This window comes from Heliconius melpomene, chromosome 17, assembly GCF_056956725.1.
Source record: "Heliconius melpomene rosina isolate 202511_hmr_F chromosome 17, ASM5695672v1, whole genome shotgun sequence".
NCBI lineage: Eukaryota > Metazoa > Arthropoda > Insecta > Lepidoptera > Nymphalidae > Heliconius > Heliconius melpomene.
Window position 1 is genome coordinate 11,091,091 of NC_140405.1, and position 22,996 is coordinate 11,114,086.

At 34.4% G+C, this 22,996-nt stretch overlaps 1 protein-coding gene across 1 annotated transcript in view; it reads left to right on the forward strand.

Annotated features, from left to right (window-relative positions):
* The first annotated feature begins 9,492 nt into the window (after nt 1-9,492).
* The window catches only part of LOC146530271 (protein O-mannosyl-transferase TMTC1-like), a 117,743-nt gene continuing 104,239 nt past the window's right edge, over nt 9,493-22,996 (forward strand). Inside the window, exon 1 of the mRNA XM_085200363.1 lies at nt 9,493-9,619. The gene's annotated coding sequence lies outside the window, so the exon portion shown is untranslated. The remainder of the gene's footprint in view (nt 9,620-22,996) is intronic.

Sequence of the window (22,996 nt, forward strand, 5' to 3'; positions counted from 1 at the left end):
CCTTTATGTTTTGTTCTCGACCGGACGTACGGTTTGCGACGACGCGGAGAATCGCCTGGAGGGTTAGTGTAGTATTTATTATGTATTTGTTATTATATTTAGTTGTATTTTAGGGTTCCGTTCTTTAAAAGGTAAAAACGTAAACTCTAATAGGTTCACTTTATTGTCTGTCTGTCTACCTGTCAGTCATATATCTCGGGATCGCTTGAAAGTGTCAAGCTGAAATGAATATCATTAATTCAGGTCTTCGGTTCTCGGAGCAAAGAAAAATCAAGGTTTTTTTGACATTGACATTGCATGCGTTTCCTATAAAATACTGAATTTTTTGCAACATCGATTGCGCCCCATTTCACCTACCTAAAATATAGAAAATATTATATTCTATTTGTAGATAGATATATATTATATGTACTTATTGCAGTATAGTGGTGGAAACCGGTCAAGAGTCCTAACATCGACCGGCCCAAGTACACTGCAATGCTATTACTATGCAAATTGGAGATTCATCCACAAACTTATATTATTTGGATGAATAATACTGGTATTGTCTTCATTGTTCAGTTTTGCTATAAAAGCTTTTATTATTTGTTTACATGTATGTAAATTTGAAAAATTACTGGGCACTCCACTACTGTGCGGTTTCGTAGAAATTTCCTTCCACGCGCTACCGAACTGTGGAATGGCCTACCCGCGGCAGTGTTTTCAGGTCGGTACGATATGAGTACCTTCAAAAAGCGCGTCTATTTCCACCTCAAAGGCCGGCAACGCACCTGCAGCTCCTCTGGTGCACGGGGTCGTGGGCGGCGGTGATCATCATCAGGTGACCTGAACGCTCGTTTGCCTTGTCCTTTTTCCATAAAAGAAAATATACTAAAAGTACAGACAAAATATTTATAATCTAGACTACTCAAGTAGAAAATTCTTCTTTTATACTTCTACTAGTGGACCCGGACGCGGCTACGCCTGCTTGGACTATAAGAATATTTTCGCGTCGCTCATACTCATACTATGTCGCTCGAAGGCTAGGTCATTTCGAATCAGTGACATCTCCTTAATTATTTATTAGAATGTTATACAGTAAACTATAATTTCAATCTACATGAAATGCTGAAAGTGACTATTATATTTATTTTCATAAGGATGAATATCAAAATGTCGTGGTAACGACCGCGGTCGCGTAGCAACGATGGTTGTTATTAACATGGCAGAATAAATTGCATGTCAAATTAGAAAGTACTTTAAAATATATTAGTATATATGTGTAATATAATGTTATATAGCCTATAGCACTTCTGAAGAATGCAGCTTTCATACAAGACAAAAACAAAGTAAATCGGACCAGTAGATCCAGAGATCTTAGCGTTCAAACAAACAAACAAACAAACTCTTCCGCTTTATTATATTAGTATAGATATCAATGAAGTAATATATCTACATATATAGCAAAGACTCATAGTATATACATTTGTGTAAGAGTATGTTTCTAGTATAAAGACTGGTGCATTGAGTGCCCGAGCTCGCCTTTGAGGCTTGAAATCTGTGTCGTGCCTATCTGATATTGCCTACACATAAAGGAATTTTATATATATACAAAAATATATATGTCCGTACGTACGTATATTACATATATATAATTGTTATTTATAAAAGCCGTCGGTTGCCGCTGTGAGTCTAAATTCGATGGTTATGAGTTCAATCCCTACAAATTGAGAAAATAGAGAACTGAGTGTCTTAACATAATGTTCCCTCAGTCTAATTTGCTATGCAATGAAAAAGGTGTCAACCTGCTTTGTTTTACTTGTAGGTGTCATTCTTTACACATTTCATATTGTTTATAGTCATTGACACAAGGTCTTACCAAACTGCTAAAAACCTTGGCCTTTTGAAGTAAATCTTCAAACATCTCGTACAGTTAAAATATCAAAATATGTGTATTAAAATACAAAATTACACAAAAATAGAATTACAGTAACATTTTACAAAAAAAACGACTGAATAAATAGAATTTTACTTCAATAAATGGGACGATGAAAAAATTTAAAGTCTCCAAATCAAATGAGTCGCCCGCCTAATTGTGTTTACGAGTGAACTTTAACTTTTTCTATCTAAAGTTACGCCACTTAACGCTGTAGGGGTGTTTAATTTTGTTCAAAACGCGACATTCCACTCAATTGCAAATGTATTTTTCATCTAAAGGCACTTTCGGAGAGGAAATTTTTCAATTTTAGTGTCTATTCGAGATGAATTATAGAGGAAAAAAGTTTGTGTATTTTAGTACAACGAGTGTTTGTTTCGGTAGTATTTCTTTTTTTATCATTGTGACTGAGTGGGAAATTGTCGGGCTGTAATTACAATGTGTGTGGGTTCAATCAATATTTGGGTAATTGATTATACCTAAATAGAGTCAGTCGTGGCGCAGCGGCCCTAGGGTGTAACTGTAACGCGATGGTTGTGGGTTCGATCCCCACTCGAGGAAGTGAAATATTTATTTACGTTTATATTTCCATTTATTCGCTCTGGTGCCGAGGCAAAGCGCGGCGTTAAGTTCTGTCGCTCAACACGTAATGCCTCCAGAGTTCGGCAGAAAGTGGGGAACGCAGTGTCTTAACACTAGGTTCCCCCTGCTTACCCTGCTGTGTGCGGGAGCTGAAGAGAGCTGAAGCTGAAGCTGATTATTTTTTTTTGTGCTTTTCCATTTCTAGTGAAACAATTACTATATTGGATTGTGTCATCGAGTTCTTCAAAATGGAATGTCCGTCTAAAATAAAGGATAATTGGAAAGCGAAATTTCAACACGAGTTTCCTGTCTAATTTGCCTTGATTGCTATATTATAGTATTGAAGAGATTATTTTTTTCTAGTTTTACGCTGTATCCCGGTCATAGGTACAGCTTACCTGGGAACCTTCCTTACCTCCCAACCTTCGTTCCTCACTGTCAGCCAAATTCTCGAAGCTCGAACTTTATCCCAAGTGACACAGAACCGGGGGACTATTTAAGATTCTTGAAGATTTTAAACAGCTTTTAAATATTTTATAAAATAGAAAATCTAGAAAATAATATGAGCCAACCGCTAAACGGATTGAGCTGAGCCTCAAAGGCGAAGACCAAACAGGTCTTTGAAATATTATATAAAATATATTATAAATGGACTTATAGCTAGTACCTAGAGATGTCAGTGATCGAGGATTCCGTACTAATTACGAGATTGTACATCAATGGGAAATGCAATTTATGCAAGTTAAATATACCTACATGCATATGCACTCATTTTGGATGAAATTAATAACCTTATGATAATTTTTGTTTGTAATATAATTTCTCATTTTTCAATTTTTTTTTGTAAAATGTAAGTTTTCAATTCTTGCCAAATTCCATAATTGTAGGGAACAAGAAGTATTCTATAGGTTTTAATTACGCGGCAGTTTTCTTACAAAATGCAACAAAAACGATGTAAAAATGCTGGTATCTTTTGAATACCTCGACTCAGAAGGTTAAGTTTTTGACCAGAACATTTGACATGAATTTCAGTTTGACACCTCCACGCAATCTCGAAATAAATGGTCAGAAGGATAAGGTAGTCCTATAGGAGTTTCATTTTTTGTGCTTTTAAGACACGGAACCCTAAAAAGTAACATAAATTCCAAACATCAAACAAGCACTTTAGTGCACATTTTACATACTTATATCCGTACTGGTCGTTAGGTGACGATTGCTATGAGAACTCTCCTGGCAAGTGGCTTGTTACACTAAGTCGCCTAAAGCCCGCTTTTGAGGGCGCGTAATAGTTCGTACGCATCATTAGAGCTTTGTTATATATGGTGTTCATTCTTAGGAAGTAATTGGATGGATCTTAAAGGTGTAACGTCTGGCTTCTGTTCTAGCTTTGGTTTGTTTATATATTTATTTAAAACAGATAAAACTTTAAAGGTCGTTGACGCAGCGTTGAGTGCCTCCACCCAATATGTAAAGTCTTAAAAGTTGTCTTAACTTTAGGTTCACTTTTTCTACCTTGTTAATGAAAAAATGTAAAAATAATATTTATATGTGTATGTATGCAGGCAATTCTTTAATTAAATGGAAAGTAAGAATTAATTAAATACGATAAGATAAGAAAGATGCGAGTATTCCTTATAGTTGTAATGAGGCTGTCAGGGCGCAGCGTTACGAGGTTATAAATACGACACTTGTGGGTTCCATTCCCACTTGGGGGAATGAATTATTTTCATTTCCTCGCTGTGGTAACGAGACGATGAGCGGCGTTAAGTTTCGCGCAACACATTCCGACACTCAACAGGCAATGTCTTCGTCTTCTTTGCTAAAAAAAATATAAAGGCTACAGTGTAGAACTAAAATAATGTAGTTCAATATGAGAATCTGCTGTTATGTTAGTTAGTATTGGATCGCTTAATTAAACCAATTTGAGCAATTCGGTATTGGTAGTTCACTGCGGTTTTTGCGGGTTCCAAATTCATACGTAATAGAAAATGTTGTTTTTTTAAATGTCCTAAATTTTAGTAATATTCTCAATGCTTTTCTCTTATTAGTGATCTCTATTATAAGTTTTTTTGTAAGTGTAATGGTTGTAGATTAAGTCCTCATTCGATAAAACAATTATTTTTAAAACTAGATTGTGTATATTTTCTCTGCCTTAACCTGGTATGTGCCGGATAAATAGGAAAATAGGAGAATGGAGTGTTTTAACGCTAGGCGTACCCTGGCTATCTTCCTATACACGGGCTGAAGTGTGAAGCTAAAGAAATAAAACGAAATTTTAAAATAAAATTGTGTACACACACACACACACAAGTGACGAACATATTGAAATTCCGTTGCGCTTGAAATTTTCGTGTGGAATTTCTACATGCTTTTAATCTTTAGCCTTTTCCTATAAGCATTTTATATTTTTTTTTTCTTCTTTTATATTTAATTTCTACATCTTCACGCAGAGCATGGTTAGCACAGATAACCAAGTGTCAAACTCTTTTTTTTTTCAGTTTCACGCTGTATCCCGCTCACAGAAGGGTATTTAGAGAAATCCCAGTGTCAAGACACTCTGTTCCCCATTTTCTGCGAAATTCTGGAGGTATTGCAGTTTCACTCAAACTGGGAACTCAAAGCCGTGCTTTGAGCAATTTAGATGAATTTTAAGGATATTGCATTTCGAAGAGTGGAATGAAAATAAGTTAAATAAGACCAAAATAATGTCAATATAGGTCAGGAAAATGAAAATATTGTTCAAATAAAAAATACCCCCTAGAATATATTGAACTCAAAACCACGTTGTGTACTCAGATACTTCTAATGCGCCTGTTGACGCAGCAAATTCAAATGATATGTAAACTCGTGGTAGTTCTCACTAACGTAGCTCTGCGTCCTAAAACTCAAAGTAAAGTAGGTATTTACGACTGTTTGTAAACATCATTATAATTTTCAAAGTAGGTACTTAACCGATTTTATTACAGTTTACCTGTTTTAATAAGGTCACAAGAAGTTCTTATGGAATTGTGGTACTTTAAATAACGATACTAAGATGGTTGTGAGTTCAAATCCGTACAAGTAAATAGTATAAGCGCAGGTATTGTAATATAGGGACGACGACAGTGTAATATATTTTTTTAGCATCACACTGTTTTTAGCTTCAAGCTGTAACCTGCGTATAGCAGGGTATGCAGACGGAATTAGGAAACCAAGAGTTATGACCCTCCGTTCCCATTACGATACTTTCCGACGAATTCTGGAGGATTTGCATGTTGAATGGTGAAGCTCAATGTCACGGTTATTAATTAGAGCGTTAGAGGTTAATTAGAGCGAGGAAATGAAAATAGTCCATTCTTCCTACTGGGAAATGAACCCACAATTGTTGAGTTCAAAGTCCAACACAGTGCTGGTAAGCCACGACGACACCTATTTGACGCTGTACCATAGTATTAAATTTCGTATTCGATAAAATGGGGTAGGATGCGTGAAAATCCAACAAAGAATAACGATTATATCCTACAGAAAAACCAATTTCTTTCTTTATTGTTCGTCGAAATTCAACGCAAAGCTTCTTACTAGAGCTTATGTCTCCTTACTCACTCACTCACTCACTTTTCCCCGTATGGAAAGTGAACCCATAGCCGTCGCGTTTACAATCAGATGCTGAGCTACACCAAAAATATTAATAATATATACAAAAATAGAATTCACTTACCAAAAACAATCGCCGCCAAACTTCAAACACCATATCTTAATCCAACTTTTGGCTTAAACATCACCACTTGTGTCGGACAAAGCACAAAAAAAAAACCACAAACAATCTGACAAATAATAAAAAATAACGACCAGTAAAGGACAACGGCGCGATAATGAAAACTGTAACGATATTAAAGCTACGTGCCGTAGCCGAGCTTGTGGCACTAGGCTTAATGAAAAATTTCATAAACCGCTCCACCAGCAGTGGTTGCCTTGGACTGGTTGCATATTGCCTGGTACAGCAGGGAGGTTGGAGGCTGGACAATTTCAACGCAAACACAACGTAATGGCCGAAACAATGTTGACTATTTAAGAAAAGAAAAAGGAAAAGTGCTTCAGGAGTATGAAATTTTGGATTTTTGTAATATTTCTTTAAATCAAGTTGAAACTTTCTTGTTTCTGTATTTCTGTATGCAAATAGCAGGCTAGGCAGAGAAAGTGAGGTAACACAATTTACTCCCTCTAGAGAGAAACGAACCCAAAACCATAGCGTTTATAGACAGCCTCAGACAAAATTACTGCATATATGTAAATTACTGTAATTAATAAATAGGTGCTACAGAATAAAGTAGATTTCGGTTTAATTTTTTACACTTCAACGAAATAATAACAATTCATTCTAAGAAATGAAATTCAAACATTAGTAATGTCGTGCTTAGAAACAGACGTTGTGTTGTTTCGTCACAGCGTCACGTGCAGAGACTCAAAAGTGAAAAACAGAGTGTCTTGACACTAGGTTCTTCCAGCTTACACTGCTGTACCTACAGGATAAATCGTAGAACTGAAAAAAATATATACCAAGTAAAACAAAAAGCTATATTTTATAGAACGATGCTAACACCCACGTCTCTATCACGAAAGTAATGGAACTCTGAAATAGAATGGAATCAAATTATATTACTTTACGTTCTTATCTAAAATGTCAATATAAATATCAAAGTAGTTTTTTGTTTTTATCTCTAGGCGTATTCGGATACTTGTAACAAATCTAGGACGGCGTTAATATTTCATTTTTTATGTACCTACTTATATTTTTAGGTTGACTTCAGTACTTGATTTTGCTGGAAATTGACTCTTAATTATAAGTATAAGCAACGACGACATTGAGAGCTGGTGGAAGTTGAAATTTCAGTTTCTTTTCAGTTTTTTCAATCAAAACACACCCAAAATGTAATCGGAAAGTTAAGAACGAACTAGTTTAGCACTACTCTTCTCTGACAGTTTGTGTAAAACTAAAATTGAAAGAAACTGTTAACTATTCCATAGATTTACCTTGCAGGTGCCCAGGGTCCATGGCGTTGCAAGGTGAGGAGCTTATGGAAGTGCCTGACGCTTTTCCACTGCCTGAGTTCTTCATTCTGCCTAATCACATTCAGAGTGATTCATATAAATTTATAGTATGAATATGTTTTTTTTCAACTTCACACTGCATCCCGCATGTAGCAGGGTAGGCAGAAGAAGTTTAGTGTTAAGACACTCTACTCCTCACTTTCTGCCTAATTCTGGAGACATTGCATGTTGAGTGGTGGAACTCAACCCCACGCTTTGCCACGAAGCCATGACAACAAACCTGCTTGTACAGTCACACGCTTGTGTCCCTTTGCCACGACTGGCCTCAATATATATTTAGGTATTAATATATTTTATTTTATATTAAATAAACTTACTTTAAAAAATTAAGCACAATTTCAAATATAGTAGAGTAGCAAATTACCTTGAACTGTCTTCATTACGTTTGTAGCGGACCAGTTCCTTTTCCGTGCCAAGTTATCTTAGAGTTAAATAGCCGTAATATAAATATTTTTACTCTCATAGCGTAGTTGAATAGTGGAGGTTGTGGTTTCAAATTCATTGAAAAAATGCATATGTTTAAAATAATATGAAAAAAAAAATATTTAGTGTTTATCAGTTTTGTAGCATCTAAATAATCATTTAGTTACGCACTGTATTCCACATAATAGCAAGGTACCTAATGTTCACTCCGTTCACTTTACATAGCAGCGTAACTCACCACCGCGATTCATCAGTTACCAGAGAAAGGTGCGTCGAAATACATATTAATGTAAACTTATACTTTTATTCTATTGTATAAGAAAAGCTTAAGCTATCGCTTTCATTAGTCGTGTATACAGCAACACCACAAAATGGAGTTCTATAATTTATAATAAATAAGTATTAACAAGGCTATATAGATAATTTCAATAGGAATAAATGCGGAGAGTTAAAAGTTTAGTAAATTAACATAAGAAACCAACACACAAGTAAATTTTTTTTCAGCATCACACAGAAGAGTAGGCAAAGAGAACCTAGTGTTAAGACAGCCCGTTTCCCATTTTCTGCAAAATACTAGAGCACCGAGCTTTGCCCCGACACTAGATAGGAAAAATATTAAACATGTCATTTCCTCCAGCAGGATTGCAATCTACAACCAGTCGCATTTGGGCCCCTACGCCACGACTGGCTTCAAAGTACAAAGTTCTATCACAAAATTTTCTTAACATACACCCCCACCCTCAAAATTTGAGGGGTAATAATTTTTCAAAGTAATGTACCGATTTGGCCTATCCGCAACTAGAGTCGACTAGACTAGAGTCGACGAGCTTACCACATTGGTGCCAAATTTTGTTTTGCTTTACGCAATAAAACTTCGTATCCGATGGTTGGGTTCTGATATTTATGTAACATGTACTTTAAAAAGTTTATCCTCCTTTGAGATAGTTTTTGTTTTTAGAAGTACGTGGCTTTGAAGACTTTGAGGTTATATAGTGGCGCAGTGGAATAGCATCTGACTATAAACACAATGGCTGTGGGTTTGGGTTCCCAATCGGGAGGATATCATTTCACCGCTTTGGTAGGACAAATTACTCAAAAGATTCCTTTTGAGGAAGTAGTAGTAGTAGTAAGAAAATAGTGTCTTAACACTAAGTTTCTATGCCTACCCTGCTATATTTATTACAAGCCGTATGATCAAACAAGGAAAAAAAATTGCAAATAATTTATTGTTTAAATTTTTAGAGAGATATCCCTCTCCATTCGTCATTTTTCGCTTATACAGGGGCTTGCTCAGTTTTATTTTTATGAATTCTGGCATTAGAGGACACAGTACACGACGTGACATTTTATTATTTATATCACAATAATTAATAATTTCTTTAAACTTTATTAATATAATTCCTTAATTCTAATAATTGACACACTGACCTTAACTGTCATCAGCTGACTAACCCATTTGGGGCAGATTCTGCGCAGAAACGCTTCATGTGGACTGTAACAGGATCCTAACTCTGCAGTACCTCCTCACGCCTGGAAGAGGGCGAACGTTTCGTTACACCCTTATCTAATCTAACGCGTGTGTTGTCGAGGATTTTTTTTTGTGGAATTAAGGTAAATATATATATATTTTGTATTAATTATTTGATTGGTAAATAATAAATTTAAAATCTTTTTTGATTGACAAGTTAGTTTAAGTTGGGAAATAAAGAAGTTTCGATTAAATTAAAATGACATTTGTTGATGGATCTCTTTTATCTGAATTGAATATATAAGTATACATATTTTATGTTTTTATCATAATTATGTTTAATATTTTTTTCTTATATATTTTATTTTTTATTCCTAAAATAACTTGGTAATATAATAATTGGACTCACTAACGAATGTTCGTTGAATTCGATGATTTGTAAGAGAAAAACAAGATACGTAGAAAAATGCGTGAGATTTGTCTTAGAATTAATTTTTCAAGTATAATTATAAGATTATATTTATTTTATCATCTTTCACCTTATGCAGATAATATTAATATAACTATATTTATCAGTATAAAGTGACAGATAAAATAAAATAAATCAATGCTTTAAATATTACTTAGGAAAAAAAATACTACTTAATTATTTGACTCTCTTCGAGGGAATAAAATATTTAATATTTGTATGTCCTCGTTCTGGTAACACTGCACAGCGTGGCATTGAGTGCCAGCGTAGTGATGAAGTGTCCTAATAAAAGAAACGTAGTGTCTTAACACTAGGTTCCGTAGTTCCCTCTGCCTAAATTTCTATGAGCGGGATACAGTGAAAAGCTAATAAAATTATTATAATCATAAATTATCATAATTTTATTAATTTGTTTAATTATGATAATTTATGTGGAAATTATCTAGAATTTTAGCAGTTCCTTAAGTGTCGTTCATATTAGTATGTGATTGTGCGAGTAAAGGACGAAAATTGAATGTGGAACCTGAACCCAAGCCCCTCCTCCAACTTGGACTATAAAAAAAACATAAAATCTCCGTGTAATAGTACTGTGAGAAAATCGGTGCCACCCATAATCTACTACTAGTACTTATAATGAAACGTTTCTCCACTGCGCTAAATAACCTACATTGCATAAATGTAAGTATTTTACTATTCCATGCGATATTTGACGAGGTATATTTAATTGCATTATTTAAACATTTTTAAAATATTATTGCGGACTTAGGAAAGAAAATTACTTTTTTAAAAACAAAGAATTGAACTCAGCGGAATTGGAACCCACGCACGTCTCGTGGAAACCGACCAAGCTTTTAAAAAAAAATAAGTCACAATATAATGAGAACGAGAAATAGAAATAAAAGAAAGCAATAACAAGAGTTGTTTAAGTTAAATTTCGTATATTCCTGATAGTCTCAAAAAGGAATCTACGCGAGAAATAAAAAGGTTGGCAATCAGTGTAAATATTTGATTGCATGAACGTAAAGCGGAGAAAGTAGGTAGCTATAGGCCAAACGGTCTCCAGATTTGATTTGTCAACTGGGCCCTTGTCCTTACGGAAACTGAAATTGATAGCATTGATTTAAGATTGTATCGTTTTTTCTTATTAAATTTGTTTTTTTAATACGCCTTTTTTTATTATGAGAATGGAATGGGAAAAGGGAAATATTGTTTACGGTATTGTAATGGGAGCAGTAAAAATTTTCTTTTATTTTACGTAGCAACGGTTTATATCACGTAGCAACGGTTACTTGATAAAATTGGTTTAATTTTTTTGTTTTATTGTTTTTTTTTTAGCAATATGGGGGGGGGGGGATCTGCGTATAAAAGGGTAGATAGAAGAAAGTTAAGACGAAGTGTCTTAACACTCTGTTCCCAACTTTCCGCCTAATTTTAGACTCGTTGCATATTGAGCGGCAGAACTCAGCACTACAATTTGTTCTGCTACCAAACAGAGGAAATGAAAATAATTCTTGCTAGTTAAAATCGAACCTGCAACCGTCGCGCCGTCATAACGTGTCACGAATATAACTACTAAACGATTTTTATCAACTTTAAAACCTTTTTTGTTGTATTAATTTATTTCTTTAACATTTCATACAAAGAAAATTCTAGGATTCCACAGCATATAGGAATTCCGTTCGTAAAGTATTTCAGGGTACAGCAAACTAACATTTATAAAAATTTTTGAGCTCAGTGACGTTTGAAATTCTTTTTTTATAATAGCTATAGATTGTTTCGTAATTAATGTTGGTCTGGAAATCTATAATAATTAAAATAAATATTTTTAAGGTGCACGCTATATCTAAAAAAATAAGAAGAAGGAACCTAGCGTTAATACACTCCATCCCTTATTTTCAACCCAATTTTCGAGGCATTGAATATCGAGACGGAACCTACCTTACCAGGGCACCGAACTGAAAATAATTAATTCCTCCAAGTGAGAATCGAACCCACAATTTACAGTCAAATGGTGTGCCGTTGCGTCATGTAGGCCTCTATAGGTAAATAAATATTATCATATATCTTCAAATGGATATCTTTAACGTTTCGTTTCCGTTTCCTTTATTTTCTGTGAACATAAATGGTTTTGGGACAAACAAGATTTACTCGTATTATGTCTGTGAGACATTTACTTGCATTTGTCTACAAAATATTATAGACTTTTTGAAAAGGAAAACTTTGAATTGAGATCGAATTCACAGCTATAGTGCCTCTGGGACATGATGGTATTCCCAGGGCGGTTACTTTCAAGACATTCCATATTGAGTGGCGGAACTTAACTACGCCCTTTATTTTGTCTGGGTGGGTCCCCAGGGTGGGAACCGATCCCACTACCGTCGCGTTTCTAGCCAGAAGCTGCCATTGCTAAATACAATTATACTTATAATTCATAGAAATAAGGAAGTCATTTCATGAGAGCCAATGGTCTAACCACCGAGGACGCAAAAGACCGTGCAAAGTGGAGTAGGTTGAGTAGGAGGGATCCTGGCAATAGCCGGGATTGATGCCAGGAGGAAGAAGAAGAAGGAAGTCATTTAAAATAACCATTTACAAACAGCAAAATGGATTTAGTGTAACTCTATCTGTGTAAAATATATATGCAAACAGGATTATAAATCGAGTTCTTATGTTTATTTAATTAAGACGGTGCTGGTTATCTAGTTAACGTATTATGCTTTGAAGTAAGTTTATTATATATACATACAAACAATAAGGGTTTAGTGGTGCATTGCAGATTTTGACCATAAATGTTTGGTGGTACGTGGTAGCGGGATCGATGCCTGCTCGAGGGAATGAATTAAGGAAATGGAAATTCCCCGATAAGATAACGGGTTGAGTTGAGATCTCTATGGTGGTCCAGTGTCTGCCCGTCAACATGACGGTTGTGTTTTCCATTTCCATTTGACGGAATGAATTATTTTCCTATTTTTAATGATTTTCAAGTGTTATTTCACACTTGGGAAATAAAAATACTTTAAAACGTATAAAAAAAGAATTATTTTCGTTTACTCGCTCTGATAAACAGACAGAGGGCGGCGTTGAGTGTCGCTATTAAACATGCAGTGTCTCGAACATTGGACAAACAGTGGCGAACGGAGTGTCTTAACACTAAATTTCCTCTATCTACTCTAGTCATTGTAAAGAGTCGATTAAAAAGTATTAAAACATTTATGTAAAGTAAAACTATAAAAACAGAAACGATAGATTGCACTAGTTGTAACATGTACCATACTAAATATAATAATGTGATGTAAGCAGTATTAAACTACAAGGAAACATAACACAAGTTATAAAGAGACATAATAATTAGTAATTTTAGAACTCTTCCTAAGTACTCTGTTGATCAGCTCACCTTAACACTAACACTGGTACTAAGTGATTCTCTGAAATAGCACGCCTTAATTAAATTGCTGTTTCAGGTAAATTAGTTTTATTATAGACACTATTGTAGCACGGCTCCTTAAGCTGACTAGATGGTTGCGAGTTCAAATCTCAAGTAAAAGAAAAATTGTAGTCATTTTTAGAGCTATTTAGCTTTATAGAAGAAGAAGAAAACTTTTTATTTCATTTTGTTTCATCAATTACGTACAGTACAGTCTTATTTTATTGTAAATGCTATAAAAGAATATAAATAATAATTATTATAGAATAACCAAATAGTTATCGTAGTATGTCTTAACCCTGCCTGATTTAAGTCTACATTTTCATTCCATTATTCACGATTTTTTTTGCTTCACGCTGAATCCCGCACATAAAATTGTGGACAGAGGGAATCCGTGAATTTAGTTTAACCCCGCCGCCCCTCATTACCAGAGCAAAGAAATGAAACTAGTACACATTTCATTCCTTCGAGTTTGAATCGAAGCCACAACCGTCTCGTGTAGAGTCGAAGGCTTGTGCCACTGCGCCACCGCGGCTCCAATCCATTCTTTTAAAGATATATCTATTTTAAAGATATATCTATCTATAATTTATATTATCATCGAGCAATAATAACTGCTTCTATATAATAAATAAACAACTTGTGTTTACTGTAAATAATAATATACGTATATACGTACGTTTCCAACGTAACGTTACTTAGTTGGTATTGACTTGGAGTACTTACTCGGAGTTGCAGCTTGCAGTGGGAGCACTGTCTATTTGCTTTGCAGCGCTTACCTCTTAAACTAATGTGGTGTATAATTGAAAGGGATTCTTAGATTATATTGTGTTATTGATATACTTGTGTGCTTTGAAATATAATAACTAAGCTATTGTAATGTTTGTATTAGCTATTGGATTATGAAGTAATGATTTAATTTTCTCTTTAAATTAAAATTAAATCAGCTTTACGCTATATCCTGTACACAGCAGGGTAGGCAGAGGGAACCTAGTAAAATACTAGGTTCCCAGTATTCCGCCGAATTTTGGAGGTGTTGCGTGTTGAGTAGCGTAACTCAATGCTGATCTGGCCTCTACATTTTACATTTAACTTGTCCATAATGAAGATAAAAAATAAAGCATTATATAAACTTGGTTGGAGAAAGCGTGGTTGAACAGCACGCTTGGGAACCAAGGCAAGGAAAAGGAACATTTTATTCCCCTGAGTTGGAATTGAACCAATAACGGTCGCGTCTACAGTCACTCGCTGTGCAACTGGGTAATATATAAATTCCATTACAAGTTACTCTATCTCACCTGGTTACAGCACCGACAACCAAACTTTCCGAACTTTCCTAACATTAACTAGCTTAAAACTAACTAAGCGAAAAGGAGCTTATATAGTGCATTATTTTTTATCTGCATTATGGGCAAGTTAAATGTAAAATATATTTGTTTGTATGTTGGCAGAAGAATAAGTTGCTCAGGAAAAGAATTTTTTCATTTTCTCGCTCTGGTAAGAAGAAAAACCGTTGAGTTTCGCCACTAAGCACATATTTCGTAGATTGTGATTGATACGTTTTACTCTGTTATGCAGGTTAGAACGTAAAACTAAAAAAAAAAATTGGCAGAGAAAACCCAGTGGCAATCCACTTCTTCCTCCTTCTCCGAGTTGTTTTGAAAGAGAAAATTGCGTGTACATTGTCAGACTGTGGCATATTGGTTTATATGGTTTTAGAAACGAATCTAAAACATAGGTATCATCTAATTTGAAAACTATTTAATTACAGTTATACGCGTCGATTCCATGATATACTTTATCTTAATATAATAAAGCGGAAGAGTTTGTTTGTTTGTTTGTTTGTTTGTTTGTTTGAACGCTAAGATCTCTGGATCTACTGGTCTGATTTACATTGTTTTTGTTTTGTATAAAAGCTGCATTCTTCAGAAGTGCTATAGGCTATATAACATTACATTACACATATAAACTAATAAATTAAAGTACTTTCTAATTTGACATGCAATTTATTCTGCCATGTTAATAACAACCGTCGTCGCTACGCGACCGCGTTCGTTACCGCGTCATTTTGATATTCATCCTTATGAAAATAAATATAATAGTCACTTTTAGCATTTCATCTAGATTGAAATTATATTTCTATAGAAATTATATTCTTATATTTCAAGCAGGCGTAGCCGCGTCCGGGTCCGCTAGTCGTTTATAATTTGACAATATGGAACATAGCAATTAATGCTTTAATTATGTATGACTTGGCGTATGGTAAATCAATATTTCCCTTGAAGAATAATGGTAATGAGTTGATAATGTTGACATGTTGACATGTTTAAATAAAATTTATCATCATCACATATTAATGGATTTTCTCTGCTTAGTGACATCTCTGCTCATCTATATATATAAAATCGAAAGGTCACTCACTCATCACGAAATCTCAGAAACTACATGTGCTAGGAATCTGAAATTTTGCATAGGAGTTACTTATAGGACGTAGGTGCTCGCTAAGACGGGAATTTGCATATTCGACTTCTAAGGGGTTGTTTTTGGAGTTGAAAGTTTCTATGAATCTTCGTTACTACAAATGCTAGGAGTCTCAAATTTTGCATGGACGTCACTTATAGGACGTAGGTACTCATGGAGACAGAAATTAATAATAACGTAGTTCACGCAAGCGAAGCCGCGCGCGGGCCGCTAGTATTATATAATGCGCTAATCTTTTTAGCTTCACGCTGTATCCCGCAATTAGCAGGGTAGGCAGGGGGAACCTAGCTTTAAGATTTCCCAATTTCCACCTCAGATGCTGTGAAATTGCGCTACGACAAATCATTCCGTTGTCTTTATTCCATCTTTTTCTCCATTCACACCATCTCTGGTTTATCCCTCATCCACGGCTAAAACAACAAGAACATAAATCACAAAATACACAATATGAATATTTAACTAAATTCAAGGGCCGTAACAATCTGAAAAGTTGCGGGCAAACAACAAGGTGAGGTATTACGCTAAACGACCGGAACCGTTAAATAATTCAGAAACGGTTAAACATTTAATGCGCTACGCTAAGGGTGACAATCCGCTTACGATGGTTGAGGAATCGATGCTTGTACCTTTATATTTGGTCGTTTTGGACGTTTATGATATTGCGGATCGTGGACTAATTTTTTTATCGTGGGATTGAGGTGAAAAATTTTAATTACAAAGTTAAAATTTTTATTTAAAATAAAGTTTTATGCTTTTTCCCACTTAGCAAGGTCAGCAGATAGACAATCTATTCTCCATTTTCTGTACAGTTTTTTTTGCGCCATTGTTTGTGGAGTGGCGTAACCAATGCTGCGCAATCAAAAAAAAATATATCAAAATAATTTAAATAAATCAGTGGAATATTTATTGAATATTATTTTTTTCTGTGCTAGTTACTAATGTCTCTAATTGGGGGCAGTGTGGAGTATAGCACTCTAACCTCCACGTTGCCCTCAATTATCGCAAAATTTCAACCAGTACCAGAAATAATATTCTGTTTTAATTAGTAGTGTAATTAGATATTTCAATTAATTGATATATTGTATAAACAGACAATAAATAAATGCCACCTATATCACTTTTCATCGAAAACTTTAATTATGCTTTAATTTTTACAATTTAAAAATTGGATGTGCTATGGATGAGTTCACTCGCCAGATTATATCCTCTAATATATAATTGTAACTATAAATAACACAGTAAATGCTGTAATAATTATAATAAATATATTACTTTTTATACCCCGCAAAAACCGACACAACAAAAACTTCACCAAATACAAAGCTTTACAAAAATCCATAGAAGCTACCTTGTTCTAATAACAGTGTAAATTCTTATATTCTTCGCAAATACCAACTCAATTGTGCCTTAACCTTTACATCGGTCAATAGACGCGAGGAGTGGTAACGAAGGGTGAATCCGATTAACGCTATGTTACCGCCGGGACTGGTGTTTCGGATAAGCTAGTTTTACGGTTTGGCCGTTTTGAGAACGGGCGGATTTAGGTCAGAGTGTGTAACATGATGAATGTCAAGAAAACGTATTGACGGTGTTAAATTTATTTACTTTTATGTTTTGGACGATGTAATTTTGCAGTTTTTTTTTGTCTTCATTATTTTTAAATAAAAAATGAATATATTTTAGAACTGTGGCGCTATTTGTAAATGCCGAATGTAAACGCGACGGTAGTAGGTTCGGTTCCCACTCACGGGGAATGACTCATTTTCATTTCCTTGCTATAGTGAGAACAAAAGACAATTGCAAGAAATATCTCAAAAATTAAACGAAAAGTGGGAAACAATAGTTCAATCTAGCTACCTTATACAGGGTGCAGCGTAAAGCTGAAAAAATATTCTCAGTATTTTTATCATGCTCGCTCTTTACAATAAGAATAATATTATTTTAATAGCAGAACTCCCTCTTCAATTAAAGATGTTTCCATTTTATATCAAAAAACAATGAAGAGAAGAGAATAGAAGGACAGAGTGTCTATTACTAAGACGAATTTTACTACCCTCCATTACTTTTCCAACTAGAACAAGGAAACCTTATGTATAAATATTTTCATAAATGGAATTTTAACCCAAAACTATCTTGATATCATTATTTACATACTTTATTGAACACATTATATGCTACAATGGACTTATCGGGAAAGCGATCTCTTTCAGTACTATTGAGAGGGCACGGGTCTGTATATATAAGGTAATATTTTAAAATAAACAAAACATGTAGGTATATAATAAATATAATTTTCATCTTACATCCTCAAAACTCTACGCCGGATTTCTTTTATTTAGAGTCACGCTGCATAGGTAGAGAGATCCTAATGGTAAAACACTCTGCTCTACTCGCACCGCCCTCGCCAAAATTAAAAATTCTTTAAATAATGCAAATCGAACCTACAACCGTCTCGTTACAGCCAGAGACTGTACTATGGCCTCAGAAAAATACTAGTCATTATAAAGTAGGTAAATTATCAGGTAGTGGAGTATCGATTGACTTATTCCTAGAAACAGTGACTCGTTCCATAAAACATAGATAATTAATTGGCTTACAATTGTTTATCATAAAGATATCATGCATATTATGTGTAATTCTATAAACCTATTAAGGAAGCCATGTAGAATATAATAGGATAATTAAATACTTATTATAATATCTTTTTCCGCGGTATACTTTTTAATATGAATAAGTTTAAAGTTATCTGTTTTTACTGTACTTCAAAAGTAAGGGAATAGAAAATCTATTTTTTTTAGACAGAGGGAACCCGTTCCCTTTAAGTCAATTCCTTTCCTCACCTTCAGCCGACTACGCTAAAAAAACAAGAAACTTAGCGTAATAATGCAATTTTCTATAACAATCTTTAAAGCAGTAAATATAAATAAGAAACGGGAAACTGAAGAGAATAGAGCTTGCTATAAATAAATACATTTATTTTAGTTTCTGCTTTGCCTTTGTAAGAAAGAGTTAATTCTATTTACTGCATCATAATGAGGCTAGTTCTAGTTCTGCCTCAGGGATAGAAAAGACTGGCTAAGTAATTTAATGAAGTAATAACAACTAATTTTAGTATAATTTCGAAAGAATGCTGGTTTGAATTAAGTTTTTACGAGCTATTTTGAGTGTGTATGGGTTCCAGCTTAATAAATAAATAATTTTAAAATGTTTATTTATGGTATTGAAGTCAGTCGTGGCTGGGGCACAAGCGTGTAACTGTAAGCGTGACAGTTTGTAGGTTCGATTCCCACTAGAAGAAATGAAGTTTTTAATATTTACATTTCTTTGTCTCTTGTGTAACCTAGTTAAGTTAAGACACTCGGTTCCCTCCATTGCGTGTTGAGTGGCGGAACTCAACGCCGCGCTTTGCAACGTTACTAGAGCGAGGAAATGAAAATATTAAATATTTTAGTGCTCCGAGTGGAAATCGAACCCGCAACCGCTGTATTTTGAGTCACATGCTTATACCCCTGCCACGACAGCCCCAAATACATACATACATATATACTATACATAATTAAGTTCACTACAATGAAACATAAGCACGTAATATGTTGAGGTCAAAAAAACCCGTCCAGGGTTGTTTAAATCTTTGATCATAGAATCCTATTACAGACTCGTTGGGCCTCTGCCCATGAATAAAATATCAGGCGGCGCCTCTCCAAGGAATACTACCGTTAAAACTCACAACTGATGTTCTACAGCTCGCTGTACTTGTAGGTTTCTGGGAACGGAACTTATCAAGTTTTAGATAGGGCTATAATTCCTTTTATTTCATCCTTTTTAGATGTGGATTAGTGGGAATTTAGCAGTGAATATTGAGAGAGATCTAATATATTTTTTTAATATAATTTATTTGCTTATAGTAAAGTACCTACTTCAACTTCACGCTGTATCCCGCACACTGTAGGTTAGGTAGAGGGAACCTAGTGTTAAGACTTTCTGCCGTTCCCCCATTCTGGAGACATTGCGTGTTGAGGGGCACAACTCAACACCGAGTTACTAGAGTAGTAGGTAGGTAGACTTACGTACTTTTATAGGTTTTTTTAAATTTCTCATTTATTTGACCATAAAATTGAGATATAGGATAACTTTATCAGTTTTAAAGACAGTTTTTGTAAGAACAGCCAGTAATACTTATGTGGCGTCTTCAGATATTATTGGAGAATTCGAGCTGTCCTGGCACAGCGTCACAGTATCACCTTTAAGCACGATGGCTGTAAGTTCGACTCCCACTTAGGGGTTAAAATTGTTTCCATTACTTTTCTTTGGAGATAAGACAAAGCGTAGCGTTAGATTCCGTTGAAATTTCTCTACAAACTATGCACTACTAAACTACTAAAGCAGAGTTCTGCTTTTGATGGTGAACTGTGCGTCGTCGGACCAGGAGAAGAAAAATATATTAAATAAAATCTTTTATCCGACGGGAATCGAACCCACGACTATCACAGAATAATCAATGTCTCAAATTCCAAATTTCGAATGACCGTGAGGAAGTGCTTAACACTGTAGAAATGCTAGTAAATTGTTGATTCTCGAGTTTCCCATACATTAACTTTCAAATCCGCAATCTGTTGCAAATCCGCATTCTGACCATGTTTGTTAAATTGGTTTAGCTTATGTCAAATGTTTGTTTAAGATTTTTTTCTAAGTATATTAGTAGTGCTTTTTTGCGTCACGCTTATCCCGCATATAGCAGGTTAGCCAGAAACCGAGTGTCAAGACTTTCCTTTCTCTACTTTTTGTCCTATTTTCGAGATTCGATTGTTATTATTGTAAAAAAACGAAAATATTTGATTCTCTTGAGAAGGAATCTAATCCACAACAGCGTTACAGTCTGACATTTAGACATTTCCGTTTCCCACTTTTCGAAGAATTCTTGAGACATTGCGTATTGAGTGGCTGATCTTAACGCCGCACTTTGCCTGATTACCAGAGCAAAGAAATTAAGACATTAAATAACCCACAACTATTCGCATTTACAGTCACACTTGCGCCACCACCGCACCGGTCTCATTATATATACATCTATTACATAATATAAGTAAAAAGATAAAACACGTCGTTCAGTTCCGCCACTCAACACACGATACCCGAAAATTGGGTGATATAATAAAGTAAATTTACATACTATGAAATACTTATAAATAAATATGATATATCTGAAGCTGACGTCCCCAAATATTTGTATAGGCTGTATAGTGTACACACATTTGTATGTATTACCATGTCTGGTGCAGGTACGGTGGAGAGCATGGTAAAGTCTAGTTGCTTTACTTAAGAGCAATTGTCTGTTTTAGTGCCACTAGCTTTTAGCTACGGCTTCGTCCGCGTGGTGAAATGGAAATAGGTGCCTGAGGTAACAGGTTCAGACGGTCATGTGCTTCGAAACTATTAACATAATGTAATATAGACTATATTTAGTTTTCTTCGATATATGGATTATAAAATACAAAAACATTAATTTAATTCGTAGTTTTTTTTATTCTGTTCTGAGGTTACTTCAAATAAACATTTTTTTTACGTTTTACTGCGCTTAAAATTTTTATACGTTTTCTTATTAAGTATTTTTCTTTCTTAAATATAGAAAAACACTTTAAAAATGTTTGAAAATATTTATAAAATTATTGTAGAAGTAAAAATATATTGAGGTGATTAATTTTATTTAAAAAGTAATATTTTTTTAACATTATCTCCTGTTATAATAATAATATGACCTAAATTAATAAAAATCCTTGTCGAGACTCTTCGATTCATTATTTCATAAAAGTGGGGATAATTGCAAATAATTCATTACTTTGGCTGTTTTACCAAGCTCGCAACAAAAAACGAAAGTAGATTTTGGTACTGGTCACTAGGTTTTCCACTTTATCCATAAAATTAGTAAAAATAGATAAAAATAGAAAAAAGGTAACTCCAAGGCCATGCTTCAAACAACCACTCGAAGACTTAAAAGAACAAGAACAATTTAGTAGATTGCAAAGCGGCTTTGAGATGTCTAAGAACTGACTTATCTTATTATGTAGAGGCTTAAATTCCCGGAAATATAAGTCAGGAATTACACAAATGCTTAACAGTGTAATTGTTTCCTTTAAATATATCAAAGGTTACATTGTTTGAGTAAACAAATTATGTTTTATTCATTTTTCTAAAATAAATAAAAAAAAATACTGTGGTGTTAGTAAGTTACTCAAAGGCGAAACTTAACGCAGCGCTCTATCTTATTATGAGAGCGACACAATTGATGACGTCAGCAACGAGGACCTCAAATTTAAGTCAACCATTCATATCGAGCTACGCTTGCATTTTTTTTTTTTCGCTTCACTCTGTTCCATATATTGGAGAATCGACAGGAAACCTGATAACCTAGTGTTAATACGGAGTGTATTTCAATTCCTATTAATTTTCCGCCGAATTCCCGAGCGTATTGCGTAATGAGTGAAACTAAACGCCGCATTTTGCCTCGATACCAGAGCGAGAAAAAGAAAATATAACAGTCGCAAGCTTATACTCTACGTTAGGATGGCCTCGGCCTCGCTTATAATCTTATACGGTTATTCATCAGTTGTTTTTGTTGTTAGCATTTCTGTAGAGAGATTTTACAAATCTTCGCCACCCAGAGATGAACGAATGAATCCTCCTTCGTGTCTTACTCATTCTTCATCACTCACTCATTATCCAAATTAAAATATCAAAATCCCTATTTCAAAATGTTTATACATAATTACGCCATCCAATACAGAAAATAATACAAATATGATTATAAAGAAACAAAAAAACCACCCTGTATACAATAAAGTAATACAAATTTTCGTAATATAGAAATCCCGACTTCGTGTTCAGGGTAATGGAATGTCATATTTCTTTACTTATGCGTAACATCCACACAAATCATAATAAAGCTAAAAATACAGGTCTATTTGTGTCCTGCTTACAATAATTTATCATGGGGTACATGGTTTTTACTGCTGGCAAGATTTATTTCTTAGATTCAATAGTTTTTTGAGATTTAAAAAAATAAGTAGGATAGAGTCATAGTGATCTGTCACTTTGATTTCAATTGTCCATGTAATTATAAGAGTGTAACTATCAATATTTGTAAGAATT